This window comes from Halichoerus grypus, chromosome 10, assembly GCF_964656455.1.
Source record: "Halichoerus grypus chromosome 10, mHalGry1.hap1.1, whole genome shotgun sequence".
NCBI lineage: Eukaryota > Metazoa > Chordata > Mammalia > Carnivora > Phocidae > Halichoerus > Halichoerus grypus.
In genome coordinates this window covers 130,041,641-130,068,455 of record NC_135721.1, presented here as the reverse complement: position 1 = coordinate 130,068,455, position 26,815 = coordinate 130,041,641, and the positions used below count along the sequence as shown (strand labels likewise).

Below are 26,815 nucleotides of genomic sequence, written 5' to 3'. Positions count from 1 at the left end.
AGTGTCCTGCCAGGGAGAGGGGCTGGGGGCGGGGACACGGCGCGCCCACCCCAGGCTCTTCGAGGCGCCCCCCTCGCTGGGGCGAGGACGTGCCCACTGGCTCAGGGACACCCCTGCGGGGGTGGGGGTGGGACGGGCACGGATGCGGGAGGAAAGGGGGCAGGGTGATGGCCAAACTCCGCAGCTGGAAAGGGAGCTCCAGGGGGCCAGGTGAGCCCACCGGCAGTGCCATTAACAATACTTGTTAGGAAGGTGAGAACTTAGGTCTGCTTTGGGCGGGGAAGGGGGAGCGCACCTTGTCCATCAATGACCTCCATCCTCCAAGTCTCTTAATCTGACAGGAGAGATGTCCTCCCCACCCCCACCCCCACCCTAAGTTTAACGCCCTTGCCCCTCCCACCTTCCTTCTATTTGGTGGATGGTCAGAAAAAAAACCCTCCCATCCGCCTCCTTGATAGTTGAATCTCATATTCTCTCTGTTTAAATAGTATTTATTCAACACCTACTATGTGCCTATTCTGGAGACACAGCAGCCTTAGAGAAAGGGAAGCTCCTGGCCCTCTTCGTGTTTCTATTCTAATGGGGGCACAGAAATGTCACTCTCAGATATCCAGTCTTTGCATAAATGTCACTTTCTCCCATAGGTCTACCTTACTTAAAATTTTCACACACACACACACACACACACACTCCCTATCCCGTTTCTCTATTTTATCTTTTTCCACTGGGCTTATCAATATCATATATATTATAGTTTTCTATTTTGTTTATTGGCCTAGTTCCTAGAATATAAGCTCTGCTGGGAAGAGGGCTTTTGCCTCTTTTGTTTGCTGTTCTATCCCCAGCGATGGTAAGGGACAAGACATATAGTAGGTGCCCAATATAATATTTGTTGAATGAATGAAAAGTAAGCAAGCAAATAAACAAGATAATTTCCGAGTGATAAGCTCCACGAAGACGTTAAAATAGGGCCCGTGACAGCGTCTGAAAGAGGGGGTAGCCCTAGTCAATGCGGGAGACCCCACTGGAGCTGAGATCGATTGCAGCCAACATGTGATCATTGAGCCAGGTGTGGGCCCAGGTGCAGGGGAAAGGGTCAAACTGGGACCCTGCCCTCAGGGAACTCTCCTTCCAGTGGTAGAGACAGACAAAGGGGCAAGTGATGTGTGATGGGGCAGGAGGTGTACTTAGGAGGGGCAATTAACCTGGACATGGAAGCAGGGAGGATGGTTTCCAGGCAGAGCTTCCTGGGGAAGAGTCAAGTCTAAGCTGAGTCCTAAACACGGAGGAGTTAGGCAAGAGAGAAGCTCAGAGAGCCAAAGTCTTAGAATAAGAGGGCAGGCATGGCCTCATTCTTCCTAGTCAGGGCTCTGGCTGCCTGCACCCAAATCCCCTGAGGCCCTTGTGAAGATGCACATTCCTAGACCTTACCCTAGAATAAAAGGATCTAACCCTAGCTCCATTGACATTTGGGGCCATAATTCTTTGTTGTGGAAGCTGTTCTGTGCAATATAGAGTGTTTGGCAGCATCCCTGGCCTCTGCCCATCAGATGCCAGACCCTCCCACCCCACTTGTGTCAACCAAATTGTCTCCAGACATCGCCCCATGTCCCCTGGGGGGCAAAATGGCCCCCTGGTTGAGGACCACTTCTCTAAACCTTCTAACTCAGAAACTTCTGGAACAGGGCTTAGGGAATCTGAGTTTTGAGCAAGTGAGTCTCCTGCTTACTCCAGTGTGAGAACTTCTGCTAAAAAAGCCTTCGTTCTTTTGGAGCCAGACATATCCAATGTTGCTAACTATAAAGCAAACTCAAGCTTAAATATTTTATAACTTAGGGATTCATGGTGTGGCACTATTACATGGTCACTGTGTTGGGGTTTCACCTATGTCTACTCCTCACTACCTGCCCCCCAGCCATGTACCCACCATGATGAAGTCCGGCCCAGTATAATCGGGCCACCTCCCACTTACAACCGACCCACCTACCACCTTTGCCCTCAGAATGACCTAGGGTGACCCGTTCCACAGATATTTTTCTGAACAGTTCTTTTGGGAGCTATAGGAAACCTAACTTTCCCCATCCTCCTAGTCACATGTTATCGTCACATTTGCAAAGTGCTGTTTCATCTTTTTTGTTACTGTTTTATCACTTTTAACATCCCCACGTGGGAGGCACATGCTCACTTATTCCTCTCATGTATGGGATACAAGTTATTAACTCATCGGCCCTCAATCACCCAACTGGCCTCCACCCATGACCAACCCCACCCAACCCCAGCCTAGTCCTGAGGCAACCGAGGCACAGAAGGCCCTGCCGCCGAGTTGACAATGTCAGCAAAAGGGTGTTAATTCTAATTAATTCTAATTTCCTCCCACGCCTTTCCAGAGAGCTGTGCCAGGGACCACAGCTTCATCAGTAAAACCCTCAGTCCTGCTGCCTGGGGACCACAGTTATAGGAACAGGAGGTACAAAGCCTGGGACTGCAGTGAACACACCAGTGAGTCTCCCCTGGAGGAGCCCCGTGCCCACTGACTGGGTGTTTGCACTACATTCTATAATTTTTTTAAAAGATTTTATTTACTTATCTGAGGGAGAGCAAAAGCAAGAGAGATCACAGAGGGAGAGGGAGAAGCAGACTCCCCGCTGAGCAGGGAGCCTGATGTGGGGCTCAATCCCAGGACCCTGAGATCATGATCTGACCCGAAAGCAGATGCTTAACCCACTGAGCCACCCAGGCACCCCTACATTCAATCATTTAACAAGCATCTAGTGTGTTAGTTAGGTGCCAGGCATTACCCCAAGTACAGGACCTGCTGGGATGCATTAAGATAGGATCCCTGCCTTCAAAAAGCTTCTGTGAAAATGACATCCCAAAGATTTGGAACTGGGAGAGAAGGAATTTGGGGGCTGGACCCAGCTTTGGAGAAGATCAGGAGGGAAATGGGCCAGACTAGCTGACTTTGGGCTACAGAATCTTTCCCTGCCTCTCTCTCTCTAGGATTCTTCTCTGAATTGTACTTACAGTCTCACATTAATTTGTATTTTTTCCCCCTACTGCTACTATTGTAGAGTATTTAGCTTGGTTATCAGCAAGGAAGATTTTGTCTACCCCAGTTGGATGCATAACACAATGGTACCCAGATACTGTTCAGTGGCGTAGACATGACATTGAAAAACATGAATCGCATAGTGAAAAGGTTATTCCCTTTAAGTTCTCTTTCAATCTGAGAACGTCTCAGTTTGGTGCTAGTGCGTCTTTCATGCCTAACAATTGCTAACTTTTCTTTCTCAACCAAGAAACCACAGATCTCAGGCTTAGAAGCTTGGGAGGGGCAAGAGTTACCTGGCTAGACTTTTAAAAAATGGTTTGTTTTTATTGAATTCACTCTATGGTTCCCTCTCTCTTAGCAGAAGATACTGCTCTCCATTTATGGTAGCAATTCAGAATTTGATATAATTTATGGGTTTTAAAAATAAATAGAGTTAAGGAATGATAGAGGATAAATAATGGTTCACGGGGGGTGTGGAGATGGCAAAATGTGAGAAAAGTGGTACAGGCATGACTAGAATTTGCAAAATACTTCGCTAAACCACAGACTCTGGCACTTTTGGAAACTTCTTCCAAGGGCTGGCAGCTTAGAATAATACTATGTTTGGGTCTCCAGGGAAGTAGCATCCTCAGATCTAACACTCAAACTCTGGGATGTGTAAAGGCATGAATTGATTGGAATGAGTCAACTGTATCTTCTAGAACACTGATTCCCACACTGGCTCAACGTCAGAATCACCTGGGGATTTTTTTCTTAAGATAAAGAGGCACAGGCGCCATCCTAGAATTACTGACTTAGATCCCAGGGTGGGGCCTGAAAATCTGAAATTTTCAAAGTTCCCAGCTGATTCTGATAAGGTGCCAGGCATGGGAACCTTGCCCCTGCAAAAGCTGAATTTTGTCACAAGTGAATCAAGTTGGTAGAATTTCTTGCACACAAGGAATTACACAGGGTATCTGTTCTTGGATTCATTCAAAAGGGTGGTTGTGGAGCCTTCCGGTTGTACCCATGGAACCTGTGAATGCCCCATTAAAGCACATATCTATCACACTGATTTCTGTTCTTGTTAGTTTGCCTGTCTCACCACTGGACTCCAACCCAATGCAATTAAAACAATCATTTGCCAAGAGCCTAACTTGAGTTTGGCACTGCGCAAATTAGTGGGCATTGGGCAGTTGGTAGGATTCTTGAGCATAGGGAGAATGCCTCAGGTGATGTAATACCTCCTGGACCAGCTTCAGGGTTTTTGCATCTTCTCTTCCCTCCAGAACGATTCCTCCCCAGATCTGTTTTTTCCTCCTCACTCTAAACTCAAATGTCATCTCCTTTTGCCCCCACCATCTGTCCCGTTCTTTCTCTTATCTTTCATGACAGTTATGACCATCTGTAAGTATCTTTTTCATATATATGCCTATTTATTATCTGTCTTTCCTAATTAAAACATAAGTTCTATTCACCTTTATATCCCTGAGTCCAGCACAGTATTGGTGCTCCCTGAGAATTTATGGAATGATTGAATACCTAGTTGAGCATGCTGTCCTCCCTTCCCCAACTTCTCTTTCTTCCTTTTCCTTTCTCTTGTCTAGTGCTTCCTTCAGATCCTCCCTTAAATACCACCTCCTTCAGGCAGCCCTCCTGGGTGGACTCCAAGTGATTCAAACTTCTCTAGTCCATATCTTCTCAAAACGAAGAGTCGTTATAGAGTATGATTCCAAATATATGAGTAGACAGACAGGCAGAACTCATCTATGCTTGGATATCAGGGTAGTGGTTACCTTTGAAAGTGAGCATGAGGAGGCTATTGGGTGGGTGGGGTGGGGAGGGAGGGGCTTGCTTTGTTTTTAACCAGGATGCCGGTTAGTAAGTGTGTTCAGTCTGTGAAAATTAATTCAGCTGCATGCTTATGATTTATGCACTTCTATATATGTACATAATGCTTCAATTAAAAAAAGCAGTGTTCTCAAACTTTGCTGTGTATCATAATCAACTGGGGTGATTTAAAAAAACTCAATGCTTAGGTCTTACCCCAGACTCATTACATCAGTCTGTGGGGGCGGGATCCAGCCATCAGTATTTTTAAACCTCCCAGATGATTCCAATATGCGGCCAAGTTTGAGAGCCAGTGTACCATACGATTTTGCCCTTGAGGATATAATTCATTGCCTTCCTCTTGTGTCATTTAACTCATTCGGGATACCCCTCTTCCCAATAACTATTTTGTAAAAACTTCAAGGTGGCAATCTCGGGTTATTTTCTCCCTTCCCAGGACACCTGGTACAGCATCATGTTGGGGGTGTGGGGAGAACCAGACAAGAGGAAGTACCAGATGGATCATGGAGAGCAATAGGAAGAAAACAAGGTGGGGTGTTGGGATAGAGTGTAAGGGGCGGGGGCAGGCCTATTTTCGGGTGGGAGTCATGGAAAGCCTTTCTGAGAAGGGAACACTGAAACAGAAATCTGGAATACATGAGGCAGGCCACCTGGAGCCAAGGCCTGAACTCGGAAGAGACTTCTGTGCTTTCAGAATACAAAGGATGTAGCAGTCAGGGTCCAGGTTCCAAGAGCCAGCCAGGGAGAGGGGAGCAGAAAGGATATAGGAGAGGTGGGGCGTGGCTGGATCATGAAGAATATCACAGGTCCTAACACCAAGTATGAGTTTCATTATTAGTTGTTGATAAATGCTAGTTTGTTTATTTACATCCCCAAACAGCTAGTCCAGTAAAGTGGGTTTGTTCAACCAACACAGAAGAGAACCTCTCGTGTTCTACTTGGTGGGAATTTGCTCTCTGGAAACAGTTAAGGTGGATGACAATAAAGTCTGGAGACACTCGGGCATTGGCAAGCTTGCTTCTAAGAATTAATCCTCCAAAAGTTGTTCTGGTCTCTTTTTAAAAGCTCTTTGGATTTGGCTAGGTGTAGAATTTCACAACAGCAATTAAGCATTCTGTATATTGTAGACTGGCCGATTGCTGAGTGGGCAGGCTGGGGATACGGGAGCTGTTCGATTTCACACACATCACATTTCTCCCTTGGAGGTGGCTACTTGCCGTTGGTGACGGTGTTTTGCTGCTGCCGAAGAATCTAGACCACGTCGCTGGCCCAGTAATCCATTGCTCGACTTGATTAACCACAGGAAGACATTAAGTGAATGTAAGGACCAGAACAGCTTGGGAACCATGTGCGAGCAGACTTTAAGTTCTGGGGTCTGGTATATTTTATGTCACCTCAACTGTGCATCAAGCTCTCCTTCCTGAACTCATTAGAACTGTATGCCCAAAGGTGCCCCTCAACTTTCAGAAGCAAATAGAGAATGATATAATTCACTCTGAGAACACCTTTCTGTCTTATCTGGAGCATGTCTTATCTATTATGATTAGGCATTAGGCATCCTATTGTCCTGAAAATTTCATGAGATTCTCCCCCTGCTTGCTAGGATTATGTCAAAGTGACTTGTCCTGGATGCTGTTTTCTCCCATCAATACAGCTCGTCTCCTCTCCTTAACCATTGCTGGGAAAGCCAACACAGCTAAGGAACCCACGGGCTTAAAATGGTCGAATAGTTCAAGACGGTTGCAAATCCTCTTTTGAGAAGGCTTGCATGTCTTGCTTTTGGTTCCTCAAGAAGCAGACCCTGAGATAAAGATTCGAAAGCAAGTAGTTTGTTTGGGACACGATGTTAGAAAACTCTAGCAGGAAACTAGGAAAGTGAACACAGTAAGGGAAGGCTACCAACATGTGGTGTGTTATCAAGCAGGTGATCACTGTGGGTGACGGAACTTAATCCTGCGAGGAGATGCTGGGAGTCAGAGTAGCTTATGCACTTCCGAGATATCCCTCCTAAAGAGTGAGAGAGCTGGGATATTTATCCATCAGCGCCTGTCAGTCATTGGATGGGGGCTGCTTTTGGCTTTCTCTGCAGGCAAAGAGCCCCAAGTGCTGGGCATTAAATTGGGGTATGAGGAAATGGGCTGGGCACCAGACCAGGTAGGCGTCCAGGAAGAAAAATAAGTGTAGATTTGGAATCAGACAGACCTGCACTTTGTTTGTTTGTTTATTTGAGAGAGTGAGTGAGTGCATGCACATGAGGCGAGGGAGGAGGGGCAGAGGGAGAAGGAGAGAGAGAATCCTCAAGCAGACTCCATGCCCAGCACAGAGCCAGACGCAGGCTCACTCGATCTCACAACCCTGAGATTATGATCTGAGCTGAAATCAAGAGTCGGACGTTTAACCAACTGAGTCACCCAGGCGCCCCAGAACTACATCTTAAAAAATATTTTCACTACTTACTGAGACTATAACCTTGGACAAGTTATTTAGCCTCTCTGAGCCTTAGTGTTCCCATCTGTGAAATGGGGATAATTACATATACCACCAATTCCATTAGGGGCACAGAGAGGAATTTTGAGTTAATGTAAAATCTATAGCATGACACCCAGCATATAGTTAGCACTCCCACATTTTTAGCTTTTTCATTATTTTCTAAGAATTTGTTGATTGACTATTGTTTACGGAGTGCTGTCAGATATATCTGAGGTCTAATCTAATCTGTACTGAGGGATAAAATGAATCTCAGCTCAATCCTCTACTTGTGCAAGGGCACCAGTTTACAGAAGCCAGTGAGGGAACCCGGATCCTCATACAGAAAGCATGAAGGCAGCAGAGCATAAAGTCAAGCCATGAGCAGCAGAGAGCTCCCACCAGTACCCTCTGCCCTCCACAGGCCTGTCCTCTTTTCCCACTAAAGTTCATTAAGCACCTGCTCCAGGCCAGGCACTGGGCTGGGCACGGGGGATTCGGCAGGGAATAAAGCACCTGTGTGGCTCTTAGGGCACGTAAGACTCTGGGGGAAAGAAAAGCAGGTTCTAGTAATGATAAGAGTCGCTAACATTTATGAAGCACTTGGTGCTAGGCACTGTTCTAGGCACTTGACAATATGAGCTTTTTTTTTTTTTTTAAAGATTTTATTTATTTATTTGAGAGAGAGAATGAGAGACAGAGAGCATGAGAGGGAGGAGGGTCAGAGGGAGAAGCAGACTCCCTGCCGAGCAGGGAGCCCGATGCGGGACTCGATGCCGGGACTCCAGGATCATGACCCGAGCCAAAGGCAGTCGCTTAACCAACTGAGCCACCCAGGCGCCCGACAATATGAGCTTATTAATCCCTTAAAACAATTCCATGAGGTAAAGTGCTTTTGTCGTGCTCATTTTACTTATGAGGAAACTGAGGCACAGGGAGGGTAGGAGACAGCACATGGGGAAGGTGGTTCAACCCCTCCAGGTATGGCTCTAGCTGGAACCCTCCACTGCCACGCACTGCTCACTCTTGGTAATGCTGTGGTCACATCACACATCGGCTAATTATCCCATGACTCTTCCCTGTCCCTACTCTGCAGCTTCAGAATCCTTGCACTTGAGCCTGCGTATGACCTCCTACGGAGTGAAAATAGATTCCTGGGCTCCACCTTGAGAGATCCCACTTTAGTAAGTCTGGGTGGGGTTTGAGAATGTGTATTTCTAACAGGCTCCTAGATAGCACCCATGATGGGCATCCACCGACCCCACTTTTTGAGTTGCTCGGTTTCCAACAGGGGTGATGTTTTCCTTTCAGGGGACACGTGACAATGTCTAGAATCAGTTCTGATCCACAGTTCAGGGGGTTGCTACTGGCATCTAGTGGGTAGAGGCCAGGGATGCTGCCAAATACCCTGCAGAGCCCAGGAAATATCCTTGTAAACAAAAACTGACCCAGGCCCAGATGTCAAGGGGGCCAAGGCTGAGAACCCGGGTGTGGGGCGTAGCCTCACGAATGTCAACATAGCGAGGACTCAATTGGGGATCTCGCCTGAAACACAGATTCTGATCAAGCAGGTCTAGAGTGGGGCTTGGCAGCCTGCATTTCTAACAAGCTCAAACAGACGATGCTGAGGCTTCTGATCCAGGGACCATACTTGGAGTCGCAAAAGCCAGACTATATCTTGCATAGGCACATGTCTTGAATCGAGGCTCAGGACACAATGAACTCCTAAGAAATAAACCTAACATCATCTCAGATTAGTCTGGAACAAAAGTAACTCTGAGTTTAAATAATCCCTTTGAAGCTACCCTCCTCCCCCTCTCCGACCCCAGAGCAAGTTTTCCCCTTAAAAACGTCCACGGAGGCAGAAAGGCTCAGAGGAAGAAAATCTCCACTCCTCTCTCTGAGGCAGTTAGGGGCTGATTTAAAACAAGGAAGGACAGAGCTTGGTCAGAACTGCCTTGCTTCAGTCCCCAAACATCAAATCAAGTCTATTGTTGCCTGAAATTGTGGTTTCTTTCCAAGAGCTGCACACTGACGGTGGGGTCTGCCTCTGCCTGATTTTCAGGTCTGCAAATGTGCGATGAGAAAGTGGCTGCTTTTAAAATGGTTGCTCTCTTGGGAAAGGGGTATGGGAGAAAATGGACTCTCTGCGTCCAGCCCTCCAGAGATGGCACCCCAGCCCCGGTGATAAATGGCAGCATTAACAAGGTTTGGTTGAGAGGGGCCCTACAGATTTATGACTTCCTGTCTCCGCCAGCAGATGTCATTATGGCTGACAGAACAGAAGGCCTTTCAAGAGCGAGCTGGGGTGGAGCTAAGAGGAGGGGGAAAAAAATAAAATAAAATAAAAGGCAGAAGCCAAAACTCGTGTTTGCTCGGTGGTGCTATTGTTTATACTGTCATTTTAGGGACAGAGGGAAGTTTTATATTAAACCAAACGTCTTGTAATATCTCTGAGGTCCAGCTTTGAAGACTGAGGCAGAAACTCTCAAATGAAGCACAAAGTTTAGCTCCACTCACAAAAGGAAACCTGCAGGGTTTTCTTCCCAGCCTGTTTACGGGTACTTTTTACCCTGGAACATCATGTTGATGGGTGTTTAAATACGTTTCTTTTACAAATCCAGCAGCCTGTTCTGAAGTTCTTCGGATACACAGATAATTTTACCCATTTTAAAAGTGTTTTATAGGATGTCATTGGTATTTTAGGTGCCAGAAATTTTTGCTGTATCGAAAAATGGTAGAAATTTGGCATTTATCGTCGGGCTCCAAAGCCGTATTAATACATACAGCTGGGAACACATTCTTACTCGTAATTACAGGCCACACTTCCACATTTCCTCCTACTAATCGTCACCTGAAGCTTTGCCTTCTGTAGGCAAAGGAAGCATTTTTTTTTTTTTTTTTCTAGTTGATTCTCTTATTTAATGGACATGGGAATGTATTCTTTGGGCTCAGGGAATCAGTGCCCAGATGCTGGGCTGTCCTTAGTCCTATCGACAGCAAATTGTCCCCCATCGTGGCTGCATGACCAATGTGGCTTGGCAGAAATGTACAATCACGGAGGACTTCATGGACGAAAAGCACAGGGTCTCCTTTGCCCCTGGCCTCTTAAAAAACCAAGAGCCCACTTCAAGCAAAAATTTGATTGAGGGTCTTCTTCTATAATTAATTAATGACTATCATCTTGGTGTATGTATTATAGGGAACATCAGCTTTTCGAAATAACACAGTCGGTATGAAAAGAGCCATTTCCATAGCTCCTTCTGCAAATGATTTTGGAGTGGCAGCTGGTGATGGGTTTAACTGATCCAGGCTCTGAAGACTCACGCTCTCAATTCTTTTTCTGCTTCTTCCACTCACTCCCTGGGTTATTCTGGGCAAGTCACTTTAGCTCTTTCCTTACTTGTAAAAGGTGGACAATACCAGCGCCATCTCTTAGCAAATTTTTAAATGAGGATTGAATGGCGTGTTTGTGAAGTCATTAGCCACGTGCCTGGGTCAGGGTAGGAGCTCAATAAATTAGCTACTGTTATAATGATTAATGTTAAAATATCCTCACTCTTTACTCTTTCACAGGTAGACACGCAGAGACATAGACTGATTCATTGGCCACCCAGAAAAGAAATCCAATAATTATAATAACATTAATTGTAGCTGTCATATATTGAGTGCATACTGAGTGCCAGACACTGTGCTAAAGGCTTTAGATGCAAAATCTGAATTTAATCCTTACAAAAACGATTTGAGGCTGAGTATTATCCCTCCTGTTTTACATATCAGGAAACTCGGAGAGGTTTGTTTAAGACAATGGTTCTCAAACTGTGGTGTGCATCAGAATCACCCGCAGAGCTTGTTAAAACAGTTTGCTGGTCCGCAGAGTCTCTGATTCCATAGGTCTGCAGTGGGGATCCCTTGATTTCCATTTTAAGAAGTTCCCAGGTGATGTTGCTGTTGCTGGGGACCATATCTGAGAACCATTGGTTTCATTAACTTGTTTAGGGTTTTACAATGAGTAAGTGACAGAGTGAGTTTTCAAATTTAAAAATTTGAATGAATTAAAAAATGCACTTTTAACAAATACCTGTGACTTCAAATTTCCTATTATCAAACTTTTTTTTTTTTTAGAGAGAGAGAGTAAGTGGGGGCGGGGGCGGGTAGAAGGAGAGGAAGAATCTTAAGCAGGCTCCATGCTCAACGTGGAACCCCATGCGGGGCTCGATCGCACGACCCTGAGATCCTGACCTGAGCTGAAATCAAGAGTCAGAGGCTTAACCAACTGAGTCACCCAGGCACCCCTCCTATTATCAAACTTTTGAATTAACAGTTGATGTTTGAATTCATGGTGCACAGTGGTTTGGATAACTACTTGTTTGAATTGAATATCCCGACCCATGATAGTCATAGCACAAAACAGTGCACGATACCCCAGAAGGGAAAGATTTCAGGAACACTTTTAGGAGGAGCATCAAGTACTTATGTCATTGCCACTTAATCACCAGGACCCTCAGCAGTCCTGCTGGGGTGCAGGAGAATGCAAGGCCTGTGACCCACTCCGGCTGGAGAATTCATTAGGAGTTCCGAGATGGAGCCTGGCTGAATAAGCCTACCTGGATGCCATCCGTGCCGAAGAGGCACAGTGTCTCCTCAGCCTCCCACCTGAGAGGAATCTCAAAAGACAGCCCACGTGGACATCCGAGGGTCCTGGATACGTCTCCACTGAAGGTCTAGGACCTAGCCTTTCCCACCGCCCAGGTGAGCCTCTTACAACCAGTCAGCCCGAGGAACCCCTGATACATGCTCCCATCTAGAGTGAGAAGAGGATGTGCTCTGGCCCACACTGTAGGGTTTGGGAACATAGGAGAGAAACTTCCAGAAGCAGCTGATGAAAGATGTGAATGGAGACAGAGCATAAAGCCCAAAGTCCCTTAGTGGGTAAAGGAATCCAGCAGAGGGTATCTTCCTCATTTAGTTGCAAATGGAGTTCAAACCCACAGGCAAGATTCACATCAAGGAATGTACATACCCAGGGACTTGAAGAAAATGGGTGAACTGAGGGAGTAGTACCTCTGACAAAGGCAGAAGCTGGTTGTGGAAGGTTTGGGATTCCTATTGCCATGATGCAGGACGAGGGGACAGAGAGCTCACTGCATTTCGATCAGGAGCCTGGGATTTTAGGGCTCTCTGTAGAGAATGGCCCTGCTAAGTTTTGGTTTTTTTGGGTTTTTTTTGGCCCTGCTAAGTTTTGAGGACCCTTCCTCTTCTGACATAGGAAGATACTATTTTTTTTTAAGATTTTATTTATTTGACAGAGAGAGAGAAAGCACAAGAAAGGGGAGCAGCAGGGGCAGAGAGAGAGGGAGAAGCAGGCTTCCCGCTGAGCAGGGAGCCTGATGTTGGGCTCGATCCCAGGACCCTGGGATCATGACCTGAGCCGAAGGCAGATGCTTAACTAACTGAACCACCCAGGCACCCCAGATACTATTTATTTGTATATTCACTCATTCATTCAGGAAATATTTGCTGAGCACATATAATGGAGCAGGTACCCTTAGAGATGGGGGGGGGGGAGGGATGAACAGACCCAAATCCGTGCTCTCATGAACTTTATTCTCTAGTGAGAGGAGCAAGTTAAAAAAAAAAAAAAAGATAAATTATCTAGTATCTTAGGAGGTGAAAAGGGGTATGGAGAAAAATGCAGAAGAGAAGCGGATGTGTGTTGCCAGGTAGTTCGGTGGAGAAATGGCTTGTTTCCATCCCCAACAATAATATCAGCATTGGTAAGTGCCCTTTGTTTGCAAAGGATAAAAAATTAAGTGAAACTGGCCGAAAGACAAAAGGGAAAATTTCGACTGCACGCAACTGAGAGGTCCAGGAGTTAATAGTTGTATTGCGCCCTGCTGTTCTTCCTTCCAGCATTCATTCCATTCGTCATTTCTGACGTATCCCCGAATTCCACGCCAGTATCTAATTCTTCCTGGTTTAATTTGTGTACTTCTGGAAAGCAGGTCCCCCCATCCCCCAAAGACAGGGCATAAGCCAATCGGCAAGTTCCATTCTCCCCTGATCACAGTGATTGGTTCTTGGGTGGGCAAAGAGTCCAATGTAGCTGCATCTCTGAAATTCTGCTCGGGATCTTTCTTTTAAGGTACCAGGAGGGGAGAATTGTTACTGGCAGCCCTTGTGTAACTATGAGGAGGCCTGTCTTAGAATGTAGTAGAGAGATGAAAAAAAAAAAAAAAAAAAAAAAAAAACCTAGGTTCTTGATGACACCACCCATCCACCGAATAACATGCTCTTGAATGAGTTATTCCTCTTCTGGACTTAGTTAAAAGAGTCAAAAAACAATTCCCTTTATGGCTTAGAACCATATAAGCTGGGTTTTCTGTTATTTTAAATAGAAAGAGTCCTGGGGTTAAAACACGTACTTCAGAAACAGCTACATCCGGGTGCTCACCAATAACCTCACAGATCTCAGTTTTCCTTCTGTGTGAGCTTCCTTCTCAGTGCTTCCCACATGGACCTCCAGCAACCTCAGGCCCGTGCTCTTTTTTGTGGCAGTACCCGGAAAGCTGTGTATGCATTCTGGCTGAGTTACCTTGGGACATGCGTCCATCTCCGGACCAATCACTGAGGCCAGGGGGATGGAATACTGCTGACCCTCTCTCCGGCAGGGATGCCACCTGCCTCACTAAAATAATGTTTGAGAGAGTTGGTTCTTCAAAGAAAAATTAAGGAGTTGTTACCAGAAAGATGAGGCATGGGCGCTGGACAATCAGACACTATAAGAATTCACTATAATATCTAACTTTCTGTTTTCTGGTCTCACTTTCCCCACTTGTAAAACGAAGAGGTTGAGATAAAGTGATAGCCCATAACATTTTTACTAGGAAGGATCTGCCCCCCCGCCCCCAACACCTGCTCTCCTCTGCTGCCCGTGGTGGGCACCAAGTTAAACTAAACTTAAAAGATTAATCTGTAATCCATCCATTTAGCATTAATACATCCATCTACCATTTGACACACTTTTATTGAATATCCGCTACCTTCCCATTTTGTTCTGGCATTGGGATTACATTAACGAGACAGATTGGAAGGTATGTGATCCACTCTGTTCAATGAAAGGTAAGTGGGGAGGGTATCTGCTCGTGGTTTTCTTTCTGGGTTAAAAAGCCAGAACCTCAGTAGAACACTTTGTGCTCATGTCCCTTCTCCTCTGCTTGGAATGGGGGTATGTGATGCCTGGAGCTGAAGCAAAAATTGGCAACCGTGGGGTGACATGCATAAAGAGTCAGCAAGCCGAGCACGGGGGCAGGGGGCGGGCAGGAGGGACAGTCACAGTGTGGGGCCATGACAGTCTGCAGCATCTTGGGGCCCCTACATCAAAGGCTTCTTGTTAGGTAAGATCATTCACATCTTCATTGTTGAAGCCACAGTTAAAAGTATTGTTACTTGCAGTTACACGCATTCCTCATTGATAGAGCCAGATCCAGTAGGTGCCCCAAGCAGCTTATAGTATGAAAATGTCCAGTGAAGTAATAAGAACCAGGGTCACCCGTGTCCAGAAGAAGAAGTACAGGAGTTTATATCCTGGCAACTGATCATGTCACACCTGCTGTTGTATGGCCACAGCGGCAAGAGACGATATGGAAATGAGCGGGCGTGGCTGGGTGCCAACAAAACTTTATTTACAAAAACAGGCAGCTGGCTTGAGTGGCCCTGAGGGCCATACTTCACTTGTCGGCTCCGGAATTAGACATACGTACGGAGTATGCAGTAAAAACAGCAATCCAAAGTAGTTTGTAATACGCTTATTAAAATACGGAAAATCTCTCAAAATTCTCCTTTCCAGATTTCCCAATGCCAGGTCTTTAAGCTCACACATTCTGTGACTCAGTGGTTCCTCTCCCATGTCTTCCTTCTCCCACAAAAGGGAATTGAAGGGTGGGTCCCCCGGACAGTTGCCCCGGGTGCTAATCTATAACGAGCTTACCGGGAGAAGTCGCGAAAATAAACATTTGCCTTTCTCTGATGAGAAAATAGACCACTGTGCAGTGAGACAGGCAAATACGCAAAAATGCAACATTTGTTAGCCCTGTAATATTTTTGGTGAGGATTTTTGTAACTAAACTACACTGCATCTGAAGTTAGCTCAAAGATGGCAGTTGTGGTCAGCAGAAATTCCAGAACCACATCATGTGTGGTGTACTGTGATTTACAAGGGATGTGATTTATATTGCGAATATTAAACCTTTTAATATACCTCCCAAGAAGTTGCTTGGTTCACAAAAGTCACAAAAGAATGCCAAAGAAAAACTAAAACTGCAGAAAAGTTGGATATATTTTATCTGACTTTTTCAAAGCATATTGACTCTGTTTCAAACTAATGCAAGTAAATTGTGAGTAGTTATGATTCTGGAAAAAACAAAGTCTTAAATCAGATCCTCTCTACCCTCACTAACTATATCTTGGACAAATTTTTAAAGAACATGGGATTGAAAAGTCATTGGATTATTGATCCGTGTGGCTCTTATTATATTAAGGCCCACGAACTCAGGAAAGTACCAACACAGAATGCATCGGATCTAGGGAACAGGGAATGATGGAGACTGAGGTGGGTGGGAGAGATTATGCCCTGTCCAGAGGAGGAAACCTTTCTATAAAACCTATATGTGATTCCAGTCTACTGTTTTCCCTCCTAGGAAATATCTCTAGGTCTTTAGAAAATAATAATTAAAACTTTTATGTAGCAAGTTTCCTATTTTATGTATTTATTTATTTATTTTATTATTATGTTATATTAATCACCATACATTACATCATTAGTTTTTGATGTAGTGTTCCATGATTCATTATTTGAAGTTTCCTATTTTATAAATTCTGTGCAAACCAAGTAAACCTGTGGCTCAATCATGCTTTTGATTGTAAGTCTCTCTTTACACACACACACACACACACACACACCCTCTCCCAGACAAAAGCCACACATATGGTGTGTGCCAGACAATGGTGAAGTTGAGCTGTGCATCTTAACTGATCAGATTTTTCAACTCTGCCTTTCCCCAACAAGACGAATTGTTGTAGAACATGGCATCTCTTCCCGAATCTCACGCTATGGATCTATTAGTGTCGCTATTTATGGAGAGGAGAGAAGAGAGTGATAATTTATACATACATTTGTTTTGTAAAAATTACACGCCTCTCCTCTGATTGGCTCGAGTCCCCCAGAATATCACTTCTCTGTGATAGATAATGTGGCTGGGAGGGGAAATGCTAAACTGTTTAAGAATTTCAAATTTTTCCATTGCTGCTATAGCAAACTGTGTCATCTACTGAGCCATGCAGTTTTTTCCCCCTTCCCAAAATGTCACAAAAGGAAAAGTGATCACAACAATTTACACATGCCAAACACACTTGCCCAGTCAACAACACAGAAAGAATCCCAATAGAAATACCAACCCTGTAAAGGAACATTGTATTTGATCTGATTTTAATACTGAAACATTGCAGGCTGAAACCTTTTGTTTAGGCAGGAGACAAAGCTGCTGTGAAGGAGAGTAGTGACGATAAATCCTGCTCAAGACATTAAAAAAGTTGGGAATTCTGAGGCAGGTTGGGAAGAAAACAAGACTACATTTACTCATGCTAAAGAAATGTTACTGCATTTAGCATAAAAAAAATGCTTCCAAGATGATAATGAATAAAGATTTCCAATTTAGGTGCAATCCCATATTGAGCTGCTAAATGTTTCAGAAAGATGCTTTTGGGCATTAAATTGCCAAAGGGGCACCTGGGTGGCACAGGCAGATGAGTGTCAGACTCTTGATTTCGGCTCAGGTCCTGATCTCAGGGTCATGAGATCTAGCTCTGCTCCAGGCTCCTCACTTAGCAGGGAGACAGCTTGAGATTCTCTCTCTCTCCCTCTCTCTCTGCCCCCACTACCCCCGCTCATGTGCTTGCGTGCACGCTCATAAATAAATAAATAAATAAATAAATAAATAAATAAATAAATAAATAAAATCTTTAAATTGTTAAACAAAGCACCTGAATTGTTTGGTGTAGTGGACCCCAGTTATCTTGGCTGTCTAACTTCTCTTTGTCTTTCTCTTTCAGATAACACCACTAGGAGTTCAATGGTTTTCCATGATCAGCCACGCTGTTTCTGTAGTATTGACCCTTGCCTCAGCTTATGGGGCAGACCTGACTGGCTAAAGCCAATAATCCTATCCCATCCTATGCCATCTATCCTATTGGCCACCATGATTTGGTCCATGATGGCAGAAACCAAGTCAGAACCAATGAAACCTGTGCAGAGGTTTTCCAGGGTTTCTGGGAAAAAAATATAGGTCTTTTTCTTCCTTGAGAGCCACTCCTTCTGTGGTCTGCATAGTTTGAAGATATAAATATATGAACAGCTTCTTTACTACTAAAGTGGAAGACCACAGAACTGCCAATGGGAACATATCTGAGGCCTGAAGAAATAGGTGATTAGGCAGAAGGCAGAAAGGAAATGTGGAGAGAACAAAGCTGTTCCTTAATGACACTAGATCAAACTGTACCTGAAGCTAGTCCTGTCCCTGGCCTTTTCAGTGATGCAAGTTTACACATGACATTATTCTTCAAACAGGTTTGAGTTGCATTTCCTGTCATTTTCAATGGAAAGGTTTCTAACTCAAATTTTGGTTTTGTCAAATTGATGACACGTTAATACCCTTTCAATGAGTTATACTGGGAGAATGGGGTCATACTGTGGGTTTCTGCTTCACTATTTTGTTTAGTGTGTTGGTTTCAAATGGATACCTTACCTTCTTAAATCATTCTCCTACTAGTCTCCTTGTCCACACTTCACAACACACATCAGGTACCACCTTCCCTATGAATTAATTACTGAGCAAGAATTATAAACACTGGTCTTTTAGCTCTGTTAAGGCTGCCCCAAATAGTGGTGAGGGACACATGTTTTACACTACACAGACATGATTTTGAGCCCTGGCTCTATAATTCACTAGCTATGTGACTTCGGACAATTTACCTCAACTCCCTAAGACACTTTGCCCAACCTATAAAAATACTGTTCATTATAGCATCTTGTCTGAGACAATTTTTGTGAAGATAAAATGAAATAATTCATGTACAACATTTATCATGGTGCTTGACACAGACTAAATGCTCAATAAATGTTGCTGCTGTGATTATTAGAGTTATTATACTTATCAAGGAGTCTACCATATTGAAAGAGCACAATAAATCTAATCTTCAGTTATTAGCCCAATAAATATTTGCTATATGACTTATTTAAAAATTGATGAATGGATAGTTGAATGAATACTGAGTAAATTAAAACATGAATGAATGAATGGGAGCTGGACACTGAGAGGCCAGACCACAAGTAGCTGGGCTGGGCCAGGAGATAAACAGAAGGAGGACAGGATAGAAAGCCACCCTGTGTTTTATGAGAATGCCCTTCCCATGATCTGTGTCCCCGTCAGGTGGAATGTTCTGCCATGCTGCTCCCTTCATACTCTCATTATTGCAGGTCATCTGTCAGGAGTGTTTTGATGGGCAGCTTTACAGATACCCATAAAGCAGCACTTATGGCCAGTCATCATACTTTGTTGAGTTCTGTGCTTAGAGTGTCCACGTCATTTTCTCTTTTTCCTCTGGGTCCTAGTCGCTCTGGGCACAGATGGAATCTAGTGTAGATGGCTTAATTCCTTCTAATGGCTCCCCGTGGCCTCTGAGGTAAAATTCAAAAGACCTCAAGACCCAAAAGGCCAGTAAGAAGAAGTAGGATAATGTGGACACTGAATGAGTACTTACTTTAGCCCAGGCCTAAGACTTGCCAGGCCAAGTTAGCTCACAACTTTGAATGGACCACCCCATCCAACCTTCACAACTGTATGTGGCAGCTACACTCATTAGCTCAACTTTGCTGAGGAAGAAACAGAGACCCATCAAGGTTATGTTACTTACTCAATTTCACAGGGCTAGGGTGTGACACCTGCCAGGATTTTACCCCAGCCAGTCCTGACCTAGAACCTCTGCTCAGAGGGCTTTAGGCTTCATTATACTCCACCTGGTGTTGTCTCCAGTTGAAGCTACAAATACAGTTGTCCCTCTGCTTCCTTTAGAGTCCTCAAAAATGAACCCTACAGAAGTGATTTCTTGAAATAAAATTCTTCAAGTATGGCAACATTGGAGGCACTTTGAGATGATTTTAAGAGCTCATATTTATAGATATTTTTGAAAAAGAGGTGTTTTTTTAAAAATTCCTCTTCTTATTCCATCAATCCTCAGTAGCCAATAGATCGATACTTGGAGTCTTGTTCAGACCTGGAATTCAAGGGACCACATAGCATTCTTGGCGCTGGGCATCTGAACGACCCATCTGGTTCTCACAGCCAACTCTGGCCAGGCTGGCTTTAGCTGGAATTCTGTTTTAGACACACTTCCATTCTCAAGTTGGCCAAGGAGCTACATAATTTGCAGGGTCCCAGCCCCCAGCTCCACAGAGCAGATTTAGGGGAGGGATTTGGAGCTGAGAAACAATAGCTTAATAACTAGCACACTGGCGGCTCACAGAAGTTCTCTTAACTCTGGGAATGGGCGGCGGTCCACAGGGACAGGTCCTTGGCAGTCCCGTTTGTATTATGCGGATTTGTCCTCTACTGGACTGAGCAAGAACACATGACTCAAAGGAGCCAATCCCATTCTGTCTCCCAGGTACTGGCACTGAGAGACAGCAAGTTTCTGTCCCACAACCTGAATCATGTAACATCTGGGTGGCCATATTCCACCACCAGATGCAGCGCAGAGGAAACTTGTCTCTCATGATTACTGTCTAGAGTAAAGAAAGTGAAGTAGAAATGAAAGGAAAAGAGAGTGAGCGAGAGAGAAAATGTACCTAAATGACTTTCTAGTTCCTCAATCCAGTCTCTCTCTGAGGACTGGCTGTATCCTAGTCTTGTGCTCTCTAAGATACCCCCTACCCTTGTAAAAATTAAATGGGCATTTTGCATCAGTTAAATAAATTGGTTTCTGTTACTTACACCCTAAAAGAGCAGATTAATAAGAAAACCAAATCTTTTTACTGCTTAGAGGGGTTTCAAATCCTTTTTGAGACAATGTAGCTTATAAACAACATGAATAATTTTATGGTCAGAAAGACGGTTGGCCAACTTCCTTGAAAAAAGGCAAGAAATAAACAGAGCTGTTTATTCAACGTTTTTCATGACAACTGACAATAAAAATTTCTAAATTGTCTCTCAGCTTCTAATTTCTTTTAAAAACTTTATTGCAACTTATAATTGTTAACTTTAGGAGAAATAATGGTAGTGGTCAAGCCAGTTAGAGGAGCAAGAAGGCTAGAAATCACCAGAAAAAAGAACTGTAATTTAAGAAGAAAAATGACCATTTTGGTGGGAGTAAGACACACCTCCAGCAAATGCCTTACCTTGTACAGAATTAATAACGCTGCCTCTGAAGGGAATCACACCCAACAGCTAAAGAGGGGTAAGTGTGGAACGGGAGAAGGAGAGGGTTGTTAAAGAGACAGAAACCAAACTCAAATGAGCTTAACAAAAGAGGAAAGGTCATGGCTAGAGCAAGCTTTGGGCATGGCTGGACCCAGATACTTGAATGATGCCACTAGGAATCACTATTTGCACCTCTTGGTCCCACTTTGGCCTGTTCTGGCTTCATTCCCAAGCAGATTTTTTTTTTTCATAGAGGATTGCCACATTTAGCAAATAAAAATATAGGACACCCAGATAAATTTGAACTTCAGATAAACAACTAATATGTTCTTAGTTTGAGTATACCCCATGCAATATTGGGGACACACTGATACTATAAAGTTATTAGTTTATTTGAAATTCGAATTTAATGGGGTATCCCGTATTTTATCTGGCAACCCACTCACATAAGATGGGGAAGATGGCTGCCAGCACTTCTAGACTTATATTCTATTCATGTAGCAGCCTCAGTGACAAGGGGGTTTATTTTTTATTTTTTTATTATTATGTTATGTTAATCACCATACATTACATCATTAGTTTTTGATGTAGTGTGCCATGATTCATTGTTTGCGTATAACACCCAGTGCTCCATGCAGAACGTGCCCTCTTCAATACCCATCACCAGGCTAACCCATCCTCCCATCCCCCCTCCCCTCTAGAACCCTCAGTTTGTTTTTCAGAGTCCATCGTCTCTCATGGTTCGTCTCCCCCTCCGATTTCCCCCCCTTCATTCTTCAAGGGGGGTTATTTTTTAAAATCCTAGTATATATAAGTCCCAGGATTGGGTCCCGTGGGAACAATTTGGTCCTGTGGCACATCTATGAACCAATCTCTGTGGCTTAGGACATGGGATCATCTGACAGGGCAGTCACAGCCTGTGGCATGACACTGAAGATGTGGCAAAATAATATTTGTCCATGAAAAAAAAATTATGGAGACTTACGAGTATCTTATACGTGGAACACAGAAATAATCTCAGTTCAGCTGCTCGCTTCACAGACGCGAAAGTGGAGCCCAAAAGCTCTTTGAATTTCTCCAGACGGAGCAGTCATGTGTGAATTTGGACTGGAACACCTACCTCCCACCTCCGCACCACCCAGGGCTCTCTCCGGGTATCCACATGGCCATCATCATTCTAATAGCCACTGGATAAATCAGTTAGGGCTTCCCCCCGCTCTCTTCTCTGTATACAAAATGAACAGGTAAAAAGGGAATGCTTGTCAAAACAAATCTCTATTTGGTTCTCTTCATCTATGGGACAATTTCTGTAACGTGTCAATCACTTTGTTGTGGAGTAGCCCCTCCAACACACAATCCACATTTCCCGATGACACCAGCCTGTCCGTCTCTCACTAAATCAAAACCGAACTTCATACCAAGCAAAGACCAGTTTGTCAATCATTTTTCCTGCCACACATCCACCAGAATCACCTGACAGCTACAACTTTCTACTCTCAAATGGTGTGGGTCTAGTTAAGCTTGTTTGTCTCCCCTAATTGAGTTCTTTTCAGGACTGGTACCTTAGCAACTAATAAGTTATTTTCTGAGACAACTGGCCTAAATTTCATAGCTTTCTTGACCATTGCTACTTGTGAGAAAATTGTTTCCCCTCAAGTGGCTAAACAGCAGATGTAAGATTTATTTAATACCTAATTGCTCTATTGTTTCTAATTGTAAGTACTCTCCTCCTGTTTAAAAGTAAACACAGGATATGTTGTCAAATAGACATAATTTTAAATGATCATAAACCGTCTTGGAATTTTGTCCTGAAATCTCAAATTCTCCATTATCGGTAGCACTAAATATTAGAAAAAGGGCCAAGAAGATAAATACCCAGTGTTTACTGGGTTGTAAATTACTTCACAAGCACCTGCTATGAGTGAGTCACTATGAGGCTATGTGCAGAATATGACAAGTGTTCTTGTCTCGAAGAACTTAGTTGGGAGAGAGAGATGGCAACAAGTGCTAAATCCATTTAATGAGAACAAACAGTACAAATATGAGAGAACAGGAAGCCATAATAATAATTTTGAAAAGGTATTACAATATAGTCATGACCGTTATAGGAGACCTTGTCATTTCTTTGGTGGTTCAGCTTCTAATTTCCCTTCCTATATTTGGAGGAATCCTCCATCACATGTAGAGTATGGGAGAGATCATTCCCGCACTTCCCATATGGCAAGTGAGCGGTTAGACCTTCACTGCAACAACCCTCCAGCAGCCACAAGATTGAAGTTTGGCCAATCAGATGTGCTCGCCCTGCATTTTTCCATCTAGGGCTGTGGGAGCATTTGGAATGGCTCACAGTATCTGGTGTCCACGAGCAGTGTATCAGCAGCATAAGGCACCTGGTGGTGTTACCTCGGGTGGATTGTTCCTGCTAAGAGAAGAATGATCGGGACCTTTCCTCCTGGCTCTTCCTGAGTTGCCATGGTTCTAACCAGGTCCTGCAACCACTTTGCCAGTTTGGGTCTCCCCGATATACTTCAAATAAATGTATTTTTAAAACTTGAGACATTCAGAATTGATTTCTGTTGCGTGTAATCTCTAACCCTGAAGTTTTCAATTGGCTTAGGCATGAGATAAAAAGCGTTCTAATTTTCAGCTATTATAATGTAGCACATACCCAATTATGCATAAAGTGTTACATCGGAGCACTCCAGAGTTCTGCAGAGACAAGGAACACATCCAGTACATCAGTGGATGAGTCATCATTCTTGTGGTCTTGCCCAATGGAAGGCAGTCTCAATCTGGAAATTTCTTTTTCCTAAAAGATATACTATAAAGCTCCCATTGACTACCTTAGGAGAGGCAATTGAGCAGAGAGAAAGTGTTCAGGGAGAGAGAGAGAAAGATACTCGCTTTCTCCCAGAAACAGAGAGAGAAGTCATTCATGTGCCATTAGAAGATGGCAGTAGGCATTTTGCAGGGCATGTCTTGGGATGATTATTTCTTCAGTTGCACAGCCGTTCTGGACTTTAATTTAAGGTGTGTCCTTTGAGCAATTGCAGTCAGGGAATTCCCTGATATTAGCAATTGGTCTTCTGATATTTCCATGCACTGCTCTGGCATGGGAGCAGGAAGACTGGAGAATAGAGAATTTAAGCCAAAGAACAAGATAATTCCATTACATTTGGATAGTGGTTTGACCCATTTTTAGTGGGGATGAATTGGAAATCAGAACTGAACTCTACGTTGTTCCTCATGTGGCCAGCTCTTATGACATCATTTACTCTGTATGAGGCTTTGTTCTAAGAACTTCACATGCATCGCCTCAATTAAATCCTTGTAACAACTTGCAAAGGTAGGTGTTGAAAGGGAAGTATTGATCAGAGGAGGAAATCTATTGTTTTAGAGAAGGTATTAGGTCTTATTAGCAAAAGTGGAATGTCTGAAGTCACTAAGACCTTGTGGAGAGAAAGACAAAACAAGGGGGAGAAACTCTACAAGATTTACATTCCAGTGATTGCAAAATGGTTTGAGCCAAGGAAAAAGTATGACAGAATGGAGCCAGAGTTCAAGTAAGGTTGCACTCCCTTGCTTCACTTCCAATATCATTGCCACAGGGCTCCTTCCGTGAGTTAATGACATTGCAATAAGAAACACACACACACACACACACACACTACTCACAAATGAAGGAAATAGCAATAAGAGACAGAGAGCCACCCATGATCAAGTTATTTCCTCATTGGGCAAAGGTCCACAGGTGTTTGGCAAGGTTTTGTGCAAGTGAAAAAGGGATGACATCACAAAGAAAATAATTTTAGTTACGAAAACTCGGAGTGGTGTGCTCAAGAAAGCTTCTCCATAATAGAACTGTTCCCGCTGAATCTAATTCAAGCCAGTGCTGGTTATAAAACCAAATTGTGGGGCCTGTTCTCCCTCTTGGACCCAGGAATGAACAGTGTTGAACACTCACTCCCTTAGTGCTTGTGATTAGGATAGATTTGGAGCTATATATGTAGCTGAATTGATTGTTTAGATTTCTCTCCCTAAAGAGCATGATTGGGATGTAGGCAGAACTTACAAAATGGGGAGTCAAGAGTAGATATTATTAATCTCAATTTACAGATGAGGAAAATAAGGCTCAGAAAGGCTAAATAATCCCCAATAATGCACAGCTAGTAAGCAGTGGAGCCAGGATTTGAAATCAGATCAGTCTGACTCCACTGCTGTGGTGTATGCAAATGTCCTCCAAAGGGAAACAAGTCTCTTATACCACAGATGCAAGAAGCAAAGCAAAATTATGTGATACATAATTCTGGGCATAAAAATACACATTTGTCCCCATTCCTCCCCTTTTTATGACAATGCAATGCTCAGATTTTAGTGGAGAACATGGTTGTCCACTTTGAGACCACATTTCCCAACTTCCTTAGTAGCTTGGTTGTGGTGGGCATGTGAGTGAATTCTGGCCAAGGGGAGATGAGCAGAAGTGATGTGTACTACTTTCAGTTTATGTATCCTTCCCTCCAAACCCTCCACCCCCACAAAAAAAAAAAGAATTGGGTGTGATTTTCCCTTGCCTCTTTCTCCTTTCCTAATGATTATAGACAGACAAGCCAGAGATGGATGCCATGTGTTAAGTCTCGTGAGAGAGAGAAAAATATACTTCTATTATGAAAACCACCATGATTTTGGGTCTATTTGTTACAGCAGCTTAGGCAATATCCTAACTTATAGATGATATGATGTCTCCCCAAGGATTTTAACATTTCCTTATGAGGAACTACAGGTTCCTATCAAAGGTCATTTAATACTTTGTATAGTTTGATGTAAGTGTATATGCATATACTAAATATAGTAATATTTAAGGGTGTAGACATTTCTATATAATTTTTATTTTATTCTCAATTCCTTATGTTGTTTTTATGAAGATTAGAATTCTAGATGACATATATTACTCCAAATCATTCAGAAATAGTGACTTATCTTTGTCCTGGCTAGATCTAAGAGACCAGGGTTCAGCAAACTACACCTGCAAACATGGGTCTAAAAAAAACCAAGAGTCAGCCAACAAATCTGGCCTGCCATCTGTTTTTGTAAATAAAATTTTACTGAAACACGGCCATGCCTATTTGTTTACATACTGTCCGCGGCTGTTTTTTTGCTCTGAGGGCAGAATTGAGTAGTTGCTCCAGAGATGGTATGGTCCACAAAGACTAAACCATTTACTCTCTGGCGCTCTCCAGAAAAAGTTTGCTGACCCTTGCAATAGATGACTATAACCAGGAATCTGATGTTTGTAGTGGGAAGTCCAGGTAAGCAGTGATGTTTTCCAGGTAAGCAGAAAGCCCTGATATTTTCCCATCTAGCTATGATGGGTGTTTCAACAGTACTTATTATATCAGTTGCTTAACGTGAAAATCTATCAAGAGTTTTCATAAGTGGGTTGCTGCTCTTCACTATTTTCTCTTGGTAAAATATTTTTTGGAAGAATTTGTTATTGTTGACCTCGTATGAATGAAAAGAGGAGCAGAAGAGAGGCAAGATGTAACACTACATAGGAGCAGTTTTCTGTCCTTCTCAGGCATGACTGTGGACACTGGGATTTCAGATAGAAAAGCCCAGTGGGTTTCATGTAGCTGCCCCAATCTTTGTGTCTTGCATCTGTGGCATGCAGAACCTGTTCCCGTTTGGAGGACAGCCATTATGGGATGAGATTCTGCAGAGTTTGCGAGCACGAAGAGGGGTTCATGACTTCAAACTGCTTTCTTCAGTTGGCACAGATTGGACTGTGTGAAGGGATGCAGGTGCAGAAGGGACTGGGTCCACACTCTCAGGGGCCTGCGGGGCAGGGAGACGGGGGTGTGGGGGAACTCCCCAACGCCTCGGCACCTGGGCTGTGAATCCAAGAGGACCTGGGGCTGGGGAGGCAAGAGGCAAAAGACTGTAAATATTATTCAAATAAAGAAAGCACGAGGTCAAAAGCAATGGAGCACTGGAAATG

General features: G+C 43.7%; 1 protein-coding gene and 1 long non-coding RNA gene across 4 annotated transcripts in view; one reads left to right on the top strand and one right to left on the bottom strand.

The window, feature by feature from the left end:
- TSHZ2 (teashirt zinc finger homeobox 2) overlaps positions 1-26,815 on the bottom strand; it is a 739,565-nt gene that overhangs the window by 429,241 nt on the left and 283,509 nt on the right. The gene's annotated exons all lie outside the window — the stretch shown is intronic.
- On the top strand, positions 2,386-18,621 carry LOC118528697 (uncharacterized). The gene is made up of 6 exons (XR_013441539.1): positions 2,386-2,499; positions 5,319-5,411; positions 6,088-6,202; positions 8,445-8,532; positions 11,848-12,100; positions 17,459-18,621. It is a non-coding gene; the product is annotated as an uncharacterized LOC118528697 (long non-coding RNA).